General features: G+C 40.7%; 1 protein-coding gene across 3 annotated transcripts in view; it reads left to right on the top strand.

The window, feature by feature from the left end:
- The first annotated feature begins 2654 nt into the window (after nt 1-2654).
- The window catches only part of PLCB4 (phospholipase C beta 4), a 188789-nt gene continuing 173945 nt past the window's right edge, over nt 2655-17498 (top strand). For all 3 annotated transcript variants that reach the window (XM_065630534.1, XM_065630533.1, XM_065630531.1), the window contains exon 1: nt 2655-2765. The gene's annotated coding sequence lies outside the window, so the exon portion shown is untranslated. The remainder of the gene's footprint in view (nt 2766-17498) is intronic.

Below are 17498 nucleotides of genomic sequence, written 5' to 3'. Positions count from 1 at the left end.
GATATGTAGGCCTGACCCTGCCACTTAGGGCTGTGTGGGGAGTTTCAGACCTGCTGTATGCCCTCACTTTCTGTGACTTCAAACATCTTTTAACATGAAGTCCACTTGCTGTTAAAACTGACATTGTCAGTACCTCTAGTCTTCTTGCAGAGCTAGGGTCCTGACAACGGTTTCTTTGATGATTGCCCTTCTTTGAATGAACAAGTCAGGTCAGAGACCTGACACTGGAAAGGGAAAGACTGTGAAAGAACAAAGAAAGGCTTTTTCTAAAGAAACTATACTTCCATTAATTCTGAGATGCCACTGCTTGTCTGCAGTTCATGCAGTTATCCAAGAATTTAAAGTGCCTACATTTTGCAAAAACTGTTTTAAGAACCACAATAATGAAGATAATAGGCCTGAATTTTACCCTGCAATAAAATCCTCTTGCACAGGCAGGCAGCCATGACCTATTGTCATGTAGAAGCCATTTCGGAGGATAAGAAATCATGGGAAAAGCCAAGCAGTGTTATGGACCAGAATAACAGTGTCTGTGCTTAGAGCCAGTGAAAGCTCTAGAGGTCTGAACAGAAACCACACAAGGATTCCTAGGGAGAGTCCAATACTATTTGCTAGTGAGTAAGCCATTATGCCTCACTGGAATTAAAACATTTTTATTACTATTTTTATAATAATTTACTTTATATGCAGCCCAATAGCAAAAAGAAAAAAAAAAGCAATGAAAAGGAAATGGAGCTCTTCATTTGTATACCTGCAAATGTATCCATTTCATTCATTTTGAAATGAACTCTTCTGGAACCACAAACAAAACCCTCTTCATTAGCTCTCTGTCCATCTCACATTGAAGCTAATGTCCTCCATCTTTAATGGCTATAATTGCTGCTTCTATATCCTGCATGTTAACTTGATCCCTTTAGCCCTGCCAGCACAACTGGCCTTCATCCAGCTCATGTGCTTCTCATGCAGGTTCCTTTGTTATTTCCTTCCCGTACCTCCTTTTGCACGATACACCCGCCCTGAGCCTTAGCTGCAGCCTTGCTCCCCTTCATGTATTTCTTAAGCCCTACCTCTACCACCATGCCCATGAGGAATTTCTAATTGAGTAGACATAAGCAAATACGAACATCTGCTTAAAGTAACACTTGCCTCAATTATGGAAACCCCTCAGTCTGTAGGTCTGCTGTGCTGACAGGCTGTCCCTGAAATCATGCATCATCGTTGCTGTTGTTCTTGGTCACCCCTTCGCTTACTTTTCTGTGGCAGCTCCAGGAGCACGATGTCAGCTCTTGAAGGCACAATAATTTTTATCACATCCCAGTACAGCACCTAGCACCAATGGGGAGGTCTTGTTCCAAGCTGGATATTTATGGTTTACAGTACGGGATAATACAAACATTGCCATTTGCCTGCAGAAGCTCTGGCCACTCCATTACCAGATCGGGTAGTTTGTGGCAATGCAACACTGATGACTGTTTAGCAAAATTATTTTAGCTTTTCCTCCACTGCCTTCTCAGATCACTCTTGGTAAAATCTCCAGGTGTAGGTGGCCACCCCTCCTTCCTTCTGAGTGCTGCTGCCGGCTCTTGGTGCCAGTGTCCCTTTGGGATGGCTGAACTGCAGGCCCTGGGCGGCCAAACTTAACAGTTCACTAACAAAGTCCAAAAGGGCGAGCTGTAGGAGAAAAGGGATGGGGAGCCTGCTTTGGCTGCAAAACTCAGCACTTTGTGGGCCATTTTTCTTGACACGGAGGAAAACACTTCTCGTAAAATCACGGGGAGAGAGGGAAGATTGAGACCAGGCACACAATGAGAGCAGAGGAGTGCAGGGGAAGGCACAGGGTGGTATGGTACATGGGCAATCCGTGGCAGGGGTTTGCAGCCAGTCACGAGCTGTGAAAGGGATGGACGGAGGATATTCGGAGAGGGAATCCCACGCTCCTGACCTCAGCTTGCTTACCCAGCGCCGAGCCTTCTCTATTGCTCACTTCAGACAAACCCCAAGGAGTCCAACTGTAATTTTGAGACAAAAAAAACTGTGAGAGTTTGGGAACCCTCCAGCGGCCTCTGAAACATCCCTTTTCCTCTTCAGCCGTGTGTTATCTGCGATGAAGGCAACAGGCCTGGCGGGGGCCGGGAACACACGGGGGATTTCCTCCTTCTCGATTCAGCCACCCTTTAAACACGCATAGTAAACACGGGCACGCTGGCGCGGGCATCCTCACAGAAACACGGCCCCCTGCGTGCTGTGTGTGTACGTACATACACGTATGTGCGGTGCAAGACCGAGGGAACCCGGCCGCGCCCGGGGCCGCGCAGGCGGAGCTCCGCGCCCGCGGCCCCGCCGCCCACTTGCCATGCGCTGCCCGCGGCCCTGCGCGGCGGGGGGAGCCCGGTGCCCGCGTCCGGAGGAGGAGGAGGCGTGAGCGGGTCGGCCCGCCCAGCCCAGGCGGCGGCTGTGGCCGTGGGGTTTCCCCCTTCTCTGCCGCGTTTCTCCGCGCTGCGGGAGTTGAGGCGGGTGCGGCGGCGGGGCCGCCGAGGCGGGGGAGGAGGGAGCAGAAGGGAGCGGGGGGGAAGGAAGGAGGGAGGAGCCGCCGCCGCTGTGAGGCGGGCGGGTAGCGCACACACACAGGCACAGTGTGCGGAGGAGGAGGAAGAGGAGGAAGAAGAAGGAGGAGGAGGAGGAGGAGGAGGTCGTCGCCTCGGCGCAGCCCCGGCACCCTGCGCAGCGCGGCGGGGCCGGCGGCGGCGCGCGCCCCGGCGGCTGAGGTAAAGGCGGCAGCCAGGGGCTGCGCGCGCGAGGCGGCGGCGGCGCCGCGCGGGGCGACCGTTGGGGGCGACCGTTGGGGGCGACCGTTGGGGGCGACCGTTGGGGGCTGGCGGGTCTGTCAGCAGCATCGCGTCCTTCACGGGTAACGACTCTGCCTGTTCCTCCGCTCCGGGCCGTAACCTTGGGCTCCCCGCACCGCCCGGGGCAGCCGCCGGGCGGCTTTACCGGCTCCGGCCTCGGCTCACCGGCCCTCTGCCTCAAGAGGTGGACGTACACACACGCACACGTATGTCTGTGTGTACGTGTGTGAGATTGTATATGTCTTTATGTATGTGTGTGACTGGAGGTTGAATTGTTCCTCTCATCTTCGCTGCCAGCTGTGCAGCTCGCTGTAGTTTCTGAGCGTATCCGGATTTTGTCAGTGCTGGGCGATGTGACAAATTTCTGTGTAGTTAAGTATAACTTTCTTGTAGTGTGTTTTTTTGTGTTTTGGTGGGGTTTTTGTGTGTGTGTGCGTGTGGGGGGATTCCTCCCCCCCCCCCCCCCCGTCTTTTTCTCCTTCTTCCTTGGAGAAAGGAAGGCTTACCTTTGAAGAGATTTTTTTGTGTGTTTTCTTTCAGATATATTGAAAGGTCTCTCGGGTTACAAGTGCTTGTGTTGCCTATGTGTCTATAATTTGCACGGGTGTTTTTAAATCACTCACTGGTAATTTTCAAAGCAAGTTGTAAAAACAGTATTTCTGTTTTGCCAGCAAGGCTATGCACCGTATTTGATGCATGACTTTGAATTATGTGCAGTCAGACACCTGTTACTTAATACTGTTTATCCTTTCCAGTTACAGCTATCCAGCCTCAGACTTCTTTTTTTTTTAATATCTGAAAATAAATTCCAAATATTCTTTTATGTTGGCATCTAGTAGAAACCCAGGAATTCTAATTCAGTTGTGAGGTATATAATGTGTGTATGCTTTCTCAAAGGGAGATGATTTTGGAAAGTTATAGAATAATCTTTATCTCTGAGGGAGTTTATATAATGTTAAAGTGTCCACGGGGATGCCTTTGTAAGGAAGGCGGGCAGTACGGGCTACACAAAGGCAAAGTCTTGCACAGTATAAATCTTCAGTAAAGAGTGTATCATGCTCTCTTAGTATGTAAATAATGTTTGCGTTTTCCAGACTTCACTTGATGTTACACCATGGAATTTTCAGTTTAATAATAGGAGTTAATGAGGATTCTAGGGAAAATGTCGCATTTCTGATGCCGCAAGAGGATGGAGCAGATTCTTTCATAACACATTTGTGTTGGTGGTTGTATTCTGTAGTTTACTAGAGCAGTTTTAGCAAGCTGATGATATTACTCGCTTCCAGTTATTTTCTCTAACTTCTGAAAGTGTAACGTTGATAGCACTTGTAGGCTTTCTCCAGATGAAGAGTACCTAATATTGCTATGTATCACAAAATAATTACTGTTATATAGAACTGAGCAATTTTGTATTATACAGAGACAGTTTCTAAATGCGAGTTGGGAACAGGTTTATTCCTCTCTGCAACTGACAACTTTGTAAAGTAATTAAAATAAATTACAGATTTCAGGGATGAGAATTCCTTCCACAGCTGTTAATACCACTCTGCCTTCAACTGTCAGTTTTGATTCATCTCTTGATGATATCACTACAAACCAGGTATTAACATGAAAGTCAAACCTCTGGTGAAAATGTAACTGCACGTAGCTGTCAAAATAAAATTTTAAGATCTGATTTGATTGCTAGATGTGGCTACGTATTTAGTAGAGTAACAATGCCTTTTATTTTATAGACATGCACCCACGCACAGGAGCTTTGTTCTAAAACAGTATTTTCTGTCATGAATTTATGTATAACCTACACTCAGCTTTTTCTTAGCATGCAGGAAAGAAAGAACCTTGAGGAGGAAGAGAGAAAGACCAAAAAGGGGAAGAGAGAGAATTCATATGAATTTCCATTACTGGCAGAGGAAATGCCTCCTTGTTATATATCACAAAAAACCACTGGTTGTGTTCTGCTTTCACCTTTTCTAAATAATGGCAAGTTGTTTTGGCTTGATATATGCTGCTGACTTCTGTTGCAGACTTTGGCCATTTGTTCCAGTAATATCTGGCTGTGATGATGAACTTGGGGCTATGCTGTGAGTCTGTCAAGTATTTGCTACAGCTTTGTAGAAACTGATAGCTTTATTTTCACCAGGTTTCCATACACTGCATTGAAAACTTGTAGGGGTATAATTTCTATGCTTACTGAGATGGCTTATTTTGTATTTATCTTTCATTATTTAACTTGTCGTTTTTTGTGGTCTACTTGCGTCGTTTAGTGGTTTGCTTTCCTTGGTGGTTTTAGAAGTTCAATTGCTATTCCTTCCTGTTTGTAATTTGCCAGAGACTGAACTCCGCAACTGCTGTTTGAGTATTTTCCTTAAAATTAAATTAGTTCCTTTTCCAGGGTAAAGGGAGAAGGGGGCAGAGGAATACTTAGCAGAATTTTGAAAATGAGAACAAAGACTTAATCCAGGCATCTTACCTAAGAGCGGCTAGTTGTGGAAAATTGATACCTCATTGATTTTAGAGAAGGCTGGTTTCTTCTGCAGTTTTAATCATCTGCCCCATTAGATTCAGGGAATTGTTTTAAATTAGTTTAGAAGTGAAATTTTCCAAATCGTAAAATCTCTGGTTGGTTGTTAGTGGAAATCATTATTAAAGGTTTCATAAGCATTATTTGTAGGGTGGCTAATGAGTAGCCTGGACTTAGTTCCATTCTCTAATAAATAGGTGCATTGTGCTGTTTCCAAAATTGCAAAATCGATGGCTTGAGTTCATTTACTAATTTTGCAAGATATGTAATATATCCAGTTTTGGGAAGACTCTTTCATGTCTACAGAAGTTGCACATGGTGGAGATGTTTATGAGCCAGACTCTTAACTCTTCAAAAGTTTTTTGATTATACTGTTTAAGATGTTTTATTCTTATGAAGGATGCATGCATAGCACTTACCACATCAAAATGATCTTAGTGCATGCCTCAAAGGCTGAAACTTTCTGAGAGTAGACTTTGTGGCCCTTTTGCTGCTGAGGGAAAAGTGTGTGTTGATTTGACTTTGTTGTGTGATTTTTTTTTTTTTTTTTTAATTCCTTTTTGGACTTTGTATTCCTGGAGATCTGACCTATAGAGGGTTTGAACATATGGGATGGCAATGGTATAAATACCCAAAATACTGCGCTTTGGCATTAACATCCTGCTTTGCTTATGTTCTCACCCTGTGAGCACTAAGCTGTCAAAATCTATCTTGTTGGTCCTCACCCATCTTCTTACAGTAGCGGTTTCTGGAAGCCTTGTAAATATGGATAAAGAGTCTTGTGAAATTGCAGAAGAAGACAGATTCCCAGCAATTCTGGTATTAATTAATTAATTATGACTAGTAGGAACTTCCATTTTCCGAGAAAACGTGCTGGTATATCTGAGTGCCTGGAATAGGGCCATAACATGGGGAAGAGTATCAGGACAGCCCTTTCGTACCTGTCCTCAGAGTGCTAATGCCAGGACTCTCTAGTTTTCAGGGCAAGATACTCCCGAGCGGCTTATGTGAGGCACAGAAATAGATGGTGCAGCACAATTGTGGTTTCAGAGATTCCTTTCCAGCAGAATTCTGGATGGTGAGTTGTTGATCTTTTCCCTGTGAGGTGGTCACTGCTGGGAGTCTTGAGAAAAATCAATACTTAACACGCCCTTCTTTTGAAGACCTACATCAGCTTGTATAAGGTAGTGAATTGCTGTGGTTTCTTTTGTCAGTTTGGCTATACAAGTCATTTTAGGTACCATCCACTGAGTGGAGAACTCATTAGAGCTGTACCTGGGCAATAGCAAAAGAGTCCTGATTTTTGAAGAGGAATGAAACAAAAACACTCTCCTGCTTTTTACTGAAGAGCTCAGCCTTTAGGTAGACTGTTACTAAGTTGCACTCTCACATTTGTCTTGTTACTAGGCTTGGATTGATGGTATTGGTGAATGGTTGTAATGTTTCATTTCAACTTTGGAGTTCCAAGAAGCACCAGTCAGTCTTTGTGTGGAAGAGACCCTGTTCCCGGGGAGCTGTGCAGGTGTCATTGAAAGGTTACATTGCCTTCATGTAGTATATGGTCATGAAAAGGGAAAAAAAACAGGGTCACCAACTCTTAAGGCCACTTGCCTTTTTCATGGTTTAGGTTTCTGTGGCAGATGGGGCTCTTAGTTGGATCTCTCTGTGCCTTTCCATTCTTTTCCATTGCCAGTTACTGACCTTGAGCTCAGTCATGACCCTGCGACCAATAGCTACTAGCTGCTCGTGGGACAGATGGAATAGATCATGAAGACCATAGATATGGCATGGAGCAGTCTCACTTGTTCTCCCTGGTTTAATGACCAACTCATTTAATGAGTAGGTGAGTCCGTAATCTGACTTTCTGCAATTGCTGCATGCTGCCTGATGGAAAATCTATTCTATAACCAGTAAGTGTTCCTAGTGCCTCATGTTGCATCTCTTGCTTTCCTTTTATAATAGCAAGTAATCAAAACTTGACTTAAGTAAGTGATTGGCAGCTGTCATGCATCTAAAGTTAGGGCCTTTCAATTTTTTATGGAAGCTGTTATCCTACCACCTTAAGGCTCTACACTTGGACAGTTAAGCGTCACTTGCTCAGTCTTTTCTCAAAATAAGAGCTTATTTCTTTAACCATTAAGGTCTGTTTGTGAAATTAGTATTGCTGAAGTAACCACGCATCTCTGCCCTCTCATTTCTGAAGAAGCTGGCTCTATTCAGTTGACTTTGGGGCTCTCAAATTGTAACTTTCTTTGTAAGCTAACCTTGCAATTGGTAATTTTAGAAGACCATGAGAAGATGTATAGTATTATAGATGCTAAGTTCAAGAGTGACTGTTCAGATTGAATACTCTTCGTTGTTCTTTTTCAGATGTTGTACTGATAGATGATTTATTCAAAACATTTTAATCTAGGCTTGGTGCTTGTATTTTGTTGGTTTTATGTGTAATACCATCTGAAAATATGAAGAGATTAAAAATTTAGAGGTGTCATCCACCTATTAAATAGTTATATAAAACCACTTTATATCTGCAGTTAGTCTAGCAATGTGTCATCTGAGAGAGAATATATATTAAACTTCAGAAATGTTTACATGCACTGTGGTAAGGAGAAAACGGGTACGAAAAAGGTATTAAAGAACAGGCTATTTATTCTTGAAGTTATAGATAGTTTTCCTTTTCTAACAATTTCTATATTGAACTTGAGCACAAAATGCTCCTGCAAACTGGAAGCAATCAGGAGGTTAGTGACTACTAAAGGGGGCAAAAAGAGTAAGGACTTGAAAGGCTAATAAAAAGCATCTATTGGATTCCAGTGATCTAGAGTTTCCATGATCCTGTGAACAGTGTGATGTAGAAAAAAAACAAGCAATAAGGAAGGTCTGTGAGAGAGAAACTCTGGTTTTGAACAAGATATAATATGTTGGATGAAAGGGTTTCTCATAAGAAAGCGGTAATTTTTATTCCTTGATCTTTTAGGCCATTCCAAAACTCTATAGGGTTTTCTGTTCCCATTTTTCTCCTTCTTGAACATATTTATTTCCCATGCCTGAGATTGCCATGTGTCTCATATTTGCTTTTTGGTTTTCCTTCCTAAGCTTGGGGAGATGTTTATATTGATGTTGCTGTATGTGCTATACTTGTTGCATGTACAGATCTCGTCTGCTCTCCTCTTAGCAGAGGCTTTGTTCTGGGTTCAGTATGCTTGACTGTGTCTCTGCCTTTAGACGTCTCTACTGCTGCTGCAGCCGCTAAAAGGAAGCATAGGTAAGAAAGGAGTTGATAGCTGTAGTAAGAAAAAACAAACAAAACAAGCCCACCTATACACAAACTCAAAACAAACAACCAAACCCAAAGCAACAAACAAAAAATCCAAACCAACAACAGTTTTGGATATTGATACCTTCATGCAAGTTACTTTGTTTTGTTACATAGACATGATAAGGACATTTTGCTCTAATTCTTACAGGATTCTGCTCAGAAAGGAGTGAGTGGAAATGGAGGATGAATGCTGTATTGGGAAGCATGAAGTAGAGCCATGGAGTGGTTACACTGGGTGGGCTAGTGTGATCTATTAAACCAAACAGCATTGATATAATCTTTTTTATGAAGGACCCTGATCAGGGAAGGAAAAGCATTTTTGAAGAAGAAGGGGCAGAGATGGGGTGAGAGGCTGATGAATTCACAGGAGATTTATTTGTAGAGGTGACAATGAAGCATATTTCTGTTAAAGGAGAGGTTGGGTGGCATGGTGTGGTGACGAAACGGACTGTGTATTGCTCCTAAATCTTGACTGCAAGGCAGACAGGGGCTGTTGGATGATTTGATTTTTTTTTTTCTTTAGATACAGTTCTTGAGGATTGGTGCAGATTAATTGGGCTCTCTGTGGGATTCAGAGAGCTGTACTGCATGTCTGACATCAGCAAAGAATAGACTGAGTAATTATTGCTTTCTGGTCTTTCAGTCTGTGTTATTTGTGTACGGCTTCCCTAGCAAAATGTGCTTAGGAATAATTGTCATACATTAAATGACAAGGGAAGATGGAATGTGATTGCAGGTATATCAGAGCAGCTTGCAAATGAGGTGCTGCAGTCTGGCATAAGAGCTGTTAGTTGCAGGTAATGTGAACACTTCAGCATCACTGCTCAGCTCGTAATTTCCACACTGGAAATCTCCTGAATCTGGGTATGCTGCAGGTGCAGGGGAGCTCTTGGAAATTCCTCTCAGCGTGTCTGCCATCCCTCACATAATACGCTTATCTGCTTTGATTGGTGAATCCCCGTGCTGAAGCAGAAGGTGGGGGTTTCTGGGGACAGGGAGGAGGGGGGGAGAGATGTGACCTGAAGAATAATTGAGGGCTCACACAGGCAGTCTGAGCAGAGAGGAGATTCAGCTGCTGCTAGTTGACCTAGGGGGTGGTGGTGCCATATTTTCCCAGGCACAACAGCTGGGGCTGTGAGACCCTGACAAGCTATTCTGCTTGCTCTAAAGCTAGAAGTAGCCCCTGCTGTACATCTGCATTTGCCCTGGGGAATGACTGTTGGTCCAGTAATCTCTCAGCTGCAAATGAACTGATACAGTGATTTCCCTCCCTCCCCCCTCACATCCGAATCCTTCAAATCTGGCAATATCTAGCAGACTCTGGCTGGTTTTTTTGCTGATGCTCTGGTTTTCAGCTGTGACATCATAGCAGCTTTTTGTTGACCCGTAACTATAGCAGGTGGCAGGGAAGAGAACTTCTGAGAAGACCTTGCCCCAGGTCAGAACAAAACAGTTTTTTAGTTGCACAGGTTGCTGCTTCCCTGTGTTCAGGTATCATTGGTATAATTTTGCTAACCTCAAGCAGACTCTTGTCTACTTGGATTAATCCTAAAGCATTGTGTATGTTTGGCCCTGCATGCTTTTTTTTTTTTAATTCCCAGACTGAGAAAGTACTGGAACAGGCATATATGCCTAGCCTGGCCAACAGGTATTGATAAAATGGTCTCCTTTGAGATAGCCTGATGAGAGCGTAAAGCTAACTAGGAAAAGTCACACAAAAATAGTAACTGTGTACCATTTTGTGTGTGTCTTTATACAAGAAAATGTCTTACAGTTAAATTAGTTTTTGCATCAGGTAATGGAAGTATTCACACTGGTTTTATGGGAGTATTGCCATCTTTTCCCTTGTTATATTAATGAGGACTGACACCTTGGAAGAAGCGTATGATACTTAACTGGACTTGCCCCAGAGAGAGTTACAAAGTTGGTGTGGTGCTGGTGAGCTTGGTAACCTGTATTGGTACTTCTGTGAATGGATGTATGGATTGCGTGCATAGGAGAGGGTACCCAGAATGTCTCTCTTGCAACCTTAGCTGTTAATTACCTTTGCATTGAAGAACAAAGACAGCTGATGATCACTTAGTTTTCTGCATTGAGCTGGTAGTAAAGATGTATGGATGCTTATATGGATAGGAAAAAGAAACAGCAGTATCAGTTTCTGCATTTTTCTTTCATCTCTCTCGAGAGCTGTGTGATCATTACTATGGAGAAATGTTGAGTGTTGTTGCTATTGCATGTTTTTGTTGGGTTGGTATGGAAGGTATAAATCTTCATTTCTGCTAGTCTGGTCGAATTCATTTAGAAGGGTTCTTATTAATGAAGTCTGTACTGCAAAATTGTGGTCCCTGTGTGGATAGGGGAACCACAGCTCACTTAGACATTTATCTGGTAGTCCAGATCACATATAAAAAATTAATCACCATTTCTCTGCTGCGTCTTCATTTTCAGTGCTGATCCTTTCACTGAATTGCAGCCTCAGAAAAAATAAAACTTGTTGTTTTTTGGCTATGGTGAAAACGCACCAGTTGATTTATTCAGGTTTGTGGTGGTTTTTTTGTTTCATTTGTTTGGGGTTTTGTTTGTTTTCTTTTTTTTAAAGGTAGATAAGATGTTCTTTCAGAGTTTTGTGTAGATCCTTGTGTGTTAGTTTCTAACAGCCTTTCCCTGTGGTGAACTAAATGCCTTGTGTAATGTAAATGCATTTCCAGATGTGGGGGAGTCAAAAGTATATGTTTGTAGTAATTCTTTGCTGTACAAACATATTTATTTTGTAAATGCATCTTGTATTTAAAACACATGAGGTGGAAGCAATACTTACATGAGTAGCTATGAATTGGCGTGAAATAGACTACTTTAAAAAAGTGAGCTTTAATGCTGGGTATTTTGTCGTCATATAATGATCTTTGTGACATCAACTGAAACTTTGTAAATCAACTGAACCAATCTGTCGAGAAATGCACGCTCTGATTTATATATCTTTGCTTTAGTTATGCTTAGTTAAACAAACAGTGCCCTATAATCTTAACTGATCTCATCCTGCTTTCATTTCTAATGTATCCTTGAAAAGACACTGCTCACTTTAATCTTGTGTAACCACCTCCCCTCCCCACAGAACAACTGAAAATGAATATTGTGTAAACAAAGTTGTAATTGCAGCTCTCAGATATTTTATGTGTTAAAAACGTCTATTGAATTGATCTGAAATTATGCAGAAAGATATACAGGTAGTTCTTAGGCAACTTTGAATCATGGGATGACTGATACAGTGAGTAGTTTTCCATGATTGAGGTGCTGAGCAATGTGGCGATTACTTTAAGGCTTTCGAAAACTGTTTTCCAGTTTTCAAATTTCACGGATAGAAGTGGCAGAGGGAATTACATTGTTGTGTTAACCATTGCATTATACAGTTTTAAGCAGTTGGCTCCATCCCACTGTAATTTCATGTCAGAATGTTCCCTATGTATTTTCATGTAAATTTTGGTTTTTTTTTTTTAATGGAGTTGTTTTCTTTACAGAACACAATTTTAGTACAACAAAATATGAGATTTTCCAGTTGTGTACAATTACATTAGCCTTTTTTGGGGCTTAGTTTTTAAAATTATTTAATGTTTTCTATTCCCTTGGTAAAGACTGATATAACCCCTGCCTTTAGCATCATTTAAACACTGATGAAGACCTTCATAACTATTTTGAAATTTTAACCAAAACTTGGATTGCAAAGGTGTTGCTTTGCCTTGTTTGTTTCAAAGCTCTGTGGAAGTATTTCTTCAAAGTGTTAGAGGTAATAATTATCAGAGTAAGGTGTCAGCTTTGTTAAGAGCTGTAAAACTATATACCTAAGAGTTGTAAAATTGTAGACCTATAATATTTGTTAAGTGAGGTACATCTCTTCCTTAAAAAGTAATATGTAATTTAAATTATAATTGCTCTTCTGGTAATATTGCTTAATTTTATAAACCGTTACATGGAGTCAGTTACTAGGAAGCCAAATCATTTCAGTTAAAAGTACCAAAAAAATTTCTGGCTATTTTTCTTTTTGCAGAAGTTGAGGAGAAGGTAATACTTCTCAGTTAGTTTTCAATCATGTGAAGAAATTCCTATTTAAAGATGACTGAAAGTGGATGAATTTCTTTTTTTTTTGCCTTCCATCTCTTCATGCTATCATCACATCTCAGGTTTTAGAAACTAAAGAATATTGTCTTAAAGGCTTTGGTAGGGTGTGTTTTGCTTAGCTGAGTAGTCTTCAGTTCATATGGTAATTAGCACATCTGTTAATGACTGAAACATAATTTTAACAAAAGTTAAAAGTCCATGTTAAAAGTTTTAACAAAAGCTCTTCATGTTTGGCAATGTCTATTGACAAAGTGTGTGTGTGTTACAAGCATGTAACCTAAGTCAATTTGAGCCTTGTATTCAACTCAAAATCACTTTGCACCTCATCCAAGGTGCATTTTGGAAGGTGGTTGCAATTTATCTGCTCTCTCTTACTGTAATACTATTGTGACTGGGTTTATGCACAAGCAAGGATTCATAGGCCAAAAGTGTGTGTCCACTTACTGGTGTATACCTTTCATTGTTAAAAGGGAAAATAATAATAGAAGAAATTACTGTGTGAGGAGTATGTCACTGGAGATGTGGTTGGTTTGTTCTGCTCTCAGTGCAGCTCATTCAGAGCAAAGTCCATGAGATGACAATTGGTAAGATGGTGGTTCTTTGCAGAACTGATGAGAAGCAGGGTATATAAACTTCACTGTTCATTTCAGTCTTATGTTTTTTATTCTTGTTTGGGCTTGATAAGGTAAGTAGCTCTGTAGATCATGTCTAGCTCTGTGCTGATAATATTGTTTTCACATTTGGGCCATTTCCGACTGTAGCACTAGGCTGACATATACTTGCTAAAAATGCTGGGTTTTGGAAAAAAAAGCCCCCCGGTTTTGTTGGTGTTTGGTAATCCACTGTCTAGCCCACTTCTACCCTCCCCCTTTCTTTTGGACATAGACATATCTGGCTATAGTGGATTTTTAAAATTGGATTTCTTTGTTCTAAACCAGGACTTGAGTTAAATACAGTAAAACACACTCAAACCCCACCACTCCCAGTGTTCTGATTATGGTATTTTTCAATACCTATCTTGAATGTCATGATAATGCCTGGCATGAAAGCTCATTGTCTTGTGAACAATGAGATACACAACAACCTTCAGCAGTGCACATCAGAACAATGTGCATAATTCCAGTTTAGCCCTTAACTATGAACTGAAGTTCAGCACAATGTAAATGTCAATTCAGGAATGTTAGGTAGGTTTGGTATGATCCCTTAAGGATTCTTTCTTCATGTCCTAAATTGCAAGGTTTCTGGGGCAGGAACTATCCTTGCATTATTTATTTTATAGCATTTATTACAATGCAGCCTTCCTTAAAAAACTGATTGATGCCCATTTGCTAATACCTCAGATGAGATAATACACTGTGACATGGTGTTTTTAATTAGAATATATATACCCTATTTTATACAAATTAAAAAGAAATGGCATCCCTGTTGTTCAGTTTAACATGCTGAAGTGTCTAAAGGTATAAAGCAGCTTTCAGAATGATTATGACAATTTTGTATCTCTTTATATTCCAGTCATTGAGACTTTTTAGTGCGATAAGAGGGCTTTACAGAAGCCTGCAGCGTAGGTGTTAATAACAGCGCTTCTGGTAAATTTTGTCTTGACCTTGACTTGCAAATCAAAATGTAGCAAATTAGGGGCATGGACATACTATACCAGGACAAACTCCCAAGAGCATAGCTTAATGTATGGAGCAAGAGATTGCGCATACTGCTTAGATTGATGTCTCATGCAGTGTTAGAGACCGTTGTTTTTAATACTTTGTTAAGGAACAGATCCAGTTCTGATTTATAGCCCAGCAGTAGCAAATTTCCATTCTGCTCACTTTTAGAAGTATAATCTGATATTCGGATATTTATCAAGCAGTCTTTTTTCATATAATCTTTGACACCAGTCTTCCAGCAAAAATGTAAATGTGTTTCTTAGTGTTATTTCTAGGTATGAAGACTCCCTGTGTAAACCTTTAAGTCAGAGCAAACCTGATGGGCTTCTTTTTTTTTTCTTTGGCAACTGTGTGCAGATAGTTTGAATCAGCAAAGCTTGCTTAAAGGGAAACTCTCAAGTCAAAACCATATATATATATAATTTTTTTTTTCAGTGAATTGAAGTAGCTGCAGACATTAGGCCTATCACTGAACATCCTTGTCAGTTCTAAAACTATATGGGTTGTGTTATTTCTGTTTCCTCCCTCTTTTTTAGTTCTGTGAAAGGCAACAAAGAACAAACCCTGAACAAACTCGATTGCATAGTTGGATGAGAAAAGAAATAGAAGAGTCTGGGCAGAAATTACCATCTAATTATAGAGAGCATAGATCTAGAAAGATGTCTCAGCTATGCTAAAAATTATTTGACACTTTGTAGTCTTACAACACTCAGTGATCTAATAGTGGTTCTGGAATCTGTTTTTAGGCATTGTACATACTTGTTAAAAATGCTTCTTCCCTCAATGAATTTGTGATACCGGTATAGGAAGAGCCTAAAGCTGAACACATTTTTTAGTATATAGGCAACAGAATATAAGTGTGAAACAATTCTAATTACATGTGGCAAAGTTCAGCCTAAAAATTCAAGCTGCATGTTTTAACAGTTTTCGGTCAAGCAGGACTACCAAGTTACTGGCTTCACTTTCAAGCGTAAGTTTTTACATTGTGCAACCTAGCACAGACTAGTAATGGCTGCCATCATGAAAGATTTGTTTCAATAAAGACTGTAGCATTGTGCCCAGGATGTTTGTACAATGAGGCTCTGTAAACCTCACTTGCAGATATATAATGCTTTGATCTGTTTACTGGACGAATGAAAAATTAAACTGAGGTCTCCCATTTTTTTTTTCTGCTTGGGAGAAACTAGTGGTCAGGAAATCTGGCTAGCCGTATCAGATTTTGCCCCAAGAAATTGCATCAGTTTTAAAAAAGAGGCATTGTACTTGCAGCTTAATGTTTAAACTTAGTGTCAAAACGTTATGGCAGAATAATGCAAACCGATAATGCAAATGGTTTTCTTGGGTGGATTTCAACTCCCGTGCTAGTATCTGGTAGAATATATTTACTTTCTTGCATTGAAATACCATGCTGTTTCCATCACAATGATGCCACTTTTAGCTGGCTGGTTGCAGCCAGATTCAGAGATAGCAATCAAAATTGTTTTGAAATGTATCTCTGTTTATTACAGTGTAAATTTTTCTTTTATACTTCATATTATGCAGTGATTAAACATGTTTACTTTGAACAGGGTATGTGTTCTAGGTGGGTAGAGGCAAAATAAAATTGTGTTTGAGCCAGTTGTAATTTAATTTCAGCTTTGTACATTTTGTTGAGACAAGAAAAGCTGCTGGCATTTGGGCCTTGCAGTGCATTATGAAGTGACTACCAGTTCAGATTTTCCTATGGAATTAAAACAAATTGGAAAGCAGAGTAAGAAAGAGGAAGAGATATTTCTATGAATTAAATGTCAATGGCCTGTGGTTTGCCATCCTCTGTTGCTTTTGTTGATAACGTCTTGTTATGTAAACTTCTTCCCACCACTTTCTTCTTGAACTTGCAGCAAAGCAGTTTTGTTGTGATGTAACATCTGCTAGCATAAAATGGTTGTAAATACACTGCTGCATCTTCACTGTGCAGCCCAGTAGGAAGGAAAGAAGGGTGGAAGGAACTGCTCTTTAGAAACACGGATGGCTTTAGTAATTAATAATGTTTCGTAAAATAGTTTTTTTTAAAAAAGAAAAGTATAACTTCATATAGCTGCCGAAAAAGGGACTGTATGAAAAAGCTGAGTGCATCTGTTTGGTACATTTGGAAGAGGAACATACCTACTATGATCAGCTATGTACTTTCACATGTGTTATGGGACAAAGAGGTTTGGATGAAATGGCATGACTATTCTGTGTTACTTTGCACAATGCAGTGTATCTTGTATTATAACAGATACATGATTATCTCTGTAAATATTCAAGGGGAAAAATAATGCTGCTTAATTCCTTTCTCGTGCTGTTATAAAGGATTGGGATAATAGAAGCGTACATTACAACATGCTACGTTGGAGTTGCTGGACTACATCTCAAAACATGAATGACAAGAAACAAGCTCCCAGTTTTTGAAACACAGGGCACATCCCAAAAAGAGTGATCTGCAGCAGGATTTCTGTGATGATGCTGAGGTTTCCCTGGAGACCTTAGATGATTGTGTTTTATCTTAGTGATTTTAAAGTGCTGGCAACTGGTGGCTTGCTGGCCTGAAAGAAGCATCTATCATCTTCTCACCTGCTGCATATTCCCCACTGGCTGCCCAGGTGCCTGCGATTGCCCCTTCATTTCTCTTTTGTTTGGATATGGTGAGACACTCCTAAACTTTACTCTTAGTTGGAGTGCAGTTTTTCATGAAAATAATTAATTTCATTGGCCCAAGCAGAGTAAAAGCATTTACTCATAATTGAGCTGGATTCTTTGTAGTGCTGTAAGTGAAATCTTGGATTGTTAATGCTTTCAGCAGCAGAGAGTAATTTCATAGATTGAAAACCTCTTAAACTGCAGAACAATAATTTTGGTTCCAAAGAATTATTATAGGTGACTGTAAAAATAGAGTACTCCTCTGCCTCCCCCCCAATATGACCATCCTAAAACATAGTTAAAACAACCTGTAGGAACTTTAGGATAATCTATAGCTGTTACATCCAGATACCCTGAAATTCTGTGACTCAAATTGC

The sequence above is a fragment of the Caloenas nicobarica genome, chromosome 3, assembly GCF_036013445.1.
Source record: "Caloenas nicobarica isolate bCalNic1 chromosome 3, bCalNic1.hap1, whole genome shotgun sequence".
NCBI lineage: Eukaryota > Metazoa > Chordata > Aves > Columbiformes > Columbidae > Caloenas > Caloenas nicobarica.
This window is presented reverse-complemented; position numbering and strand designations above follow the sequence as displayed.